This window comes from Trachypithecus francoisi, unplaced genomic scaffold (genome assembly GCF_009764315.1).
Source record: "Trachypithecus francoisi isolate TF-2019V2 unplaced genomic scaffold, Tfra_2.0 Lachesis_group15, whole genome shotgun sequence".
Classification (NCBI taxonomy): domain Eukaryota; kingdom Metazoa; phylum Chordata; class Mammalia; order Primates; family Cercopithecidae; genus Trachypithecus; species Trachypithecus francoisi.
The window spans coordinates 26,339,577-26,342,068 of NW_022681460.1; the positions used below are offsets into that span (position 1 = coordinate 26,339,577).

General features: G+C 36.3%; 1 pseudogene; it reads left to right on the plus strand.

Moving 5' to 3' along the window:
* Nucleotides 1-1,498: 1,498 nt before the first annotated feature.
* On the plus strand, nt 1,499-2,237 carry LOC117097352 (annotated as a pseudogene).
* Nucleotides 2,238-2,492: the final 255 nt, after the last annotated feature.

Here is a 2,492-nt window from a genome sequence, read left to right on the forward strand (position 1 = left end):
AAAGCAATCAGCAGTGGAACAGCATATGGTTTGGCTAATATCACCTCAAGAAAAAAAACTAGATTAAAATTTAGAAGGGATATTGAATAGAGGAGATGGCAGGCGGGTGGTGAATAAAAATGAACAACCAGATTCATGCTTGGGAATATCTTGGGTGTGTATGTGCCTGTTTTTCCTTTCATTGGTATATTTAGGATTTGCATAAATAAGATGAATATGGGGGTACATGTTGCCTCATCTTTTAGTTACTCTGCTTTGAAAGAAAAATAAATTCCTGGATCAAAAGATGGCAGATAGGGAAACTTAAAGAAGTTGGTTTGGATAAAATTAAAGGAGGCAGCCCTCTGATCGTTTCTTTCTCCAAAGAGGATTTAAGTCTTCCCCTAGGACACAGGACACTGAGTCAATGTATTTTAAATATTATATTGAAATTATATAATGTCTTAATTTTTAATCAAATAATTCATGCACATAATTATTAATAGTATCACAGGATTCTTTTGAAATCAGTGTCCTCTGCATTGCTCTTCTCTAAATTGCTTAGAAGGAGTTTAATACTTTTAGTTATATCTTCTGGCATTAGCCATAATTTCTTCATTTTTCAAGACCTAAGTAACATGACTGTATTTCTTTCCCTTGATTTATTAATTATAAACATATAATAAATGTATTATTTTGAAAAAGAAGGTAAACTCATTCATGCCAACTCTCATCTTCAAATATATGTTATATATTATATTGTATGTACATTATCAATATAGTATATCCTAATTATTAGTTGATGATGTAGTTTCATTATTGTGAATATATAAATATTGTTTACTAAATAAGAAAGCGGTGTAATATGTTACCTTTCCTGTATTTTGAAACCTCATTGTTTTCTCTAGAGTTAATTATTGTCTCAATTTTTTCATTATATAATTTCTTCTATTTACAAATGTTAACAAATATTCTATCAGATCTTTCATTGTCTTGTAGTACCAAGTGTTGCTGTGGAAAAATATGATGTTATTCTGATCGCTCCTTCCTAGGAAGTGTTTTTCTCTCTAGAAGTTAGTGAATCCTCCCTCTAGCACTGGTATTATGATATTGCATAATAATGTGCATTGGTGTGGTACCTTTTTCTATTTCCTGTGCCACTAGAGACTAGAAATTATTTGCTGATTTGTTTAAGTTCCCTATAGATTCTGGTTATTAAGCCTTTGTTTGATGCATAGTTTGCGAATGTCTTCTCTTGTTCTGCAGGTTGTCTGTTTACTCTGTTGATAGTCTCTTTTTTTATGTGCGGAAGCTTCTTAGTTTAGTTAGGCCCCACATGTCTATTTGTGTTTTTGTTACGACTGCTTTTGGGGACTTAGCCAAAAATTCGTTGTCAAAGCCAATATCAAGAAGGGTATTTCCTAATTTGTCTTCTAGAATTTTACAGTTTGAGGTGTTACATTTAAATCTTTCATCTATTTTGAGTGATTTTTTGGCTGTTTACATGCCTAACGCAGCCATGGCTCCTGGTCCCACAAAGTATCTGAAGTGGGTGGCAGCTCCAAAGTACTGGATGCTGGATACATTGACCAGTGTATTTGCTCCTTGTCAATCCACCAGTCCTCACAAACTGAGAGTGCCTCCCCCTCATCATTTTCCTAAGGAACAGACTTAAGTATGCCCTGAGAAGAAATGAAGAAGATTTGCATGCAGCGGTTCATTAAGATAGATGGCAAGGTCCAAACTGATAGAACCCATCATGCTTGATTTATGGATATCATCAGCATTGACAAGGGAGACAATTTCTGTCTGCTCTGTGACATCAAGGGTTGCTTTGGTGTACATCATATTACACCTGAGGAGATCAAGTACAAGTTATGCAAAGTGAGAAAAATCTTAGTGGGCACAAAAGGAATCCCTCATCTGTTGACTCATAATGCTCGTACCATCTGCTACCCTGATCCCCTCATCAAGGTTAATGAAACCATTCAGATTGATTTGGAGACTGGCAAGATACTGATTTCATCAAGCTTGATGCTGGTAACCAGTGTATGGTAACTGGAGGTGCTAACTTGGGAAGAATTGGTATGATCACCAACAGAGAGAGGCACCCTGGATATTTTGCCATGGTTCACGTGAAAGACGCCAATGGCAGCAGCTTTGCCACCTGGCTTTCCAACATTTTTTGTTATTGGCAAGGGCAACAAACTATGGGCTTCTCTCCCCTGAGGAAAGGGTGTCCACCTCACTTTTGTTAAAGATAGAGACAAGAGACTGGTGGACAAACAGAACAGTGTGTTAAATGGTCTCTGGGTGACTTGTTACATCTTTGTACACAATTTAAAATAATTCAGCATGACTAAAAAAAATACTTGTGTACAGTGAAAAGTAGGGGTCCAGCTTCAGTCTTCAGCATATGACTACCCCATTACCCCAGCACTATTTATTGAATAGGGCATACTTTCCCCATTGCTTGTTTTTGTCAGCCTTGTTGAAGATCAGATGGTTGTAAA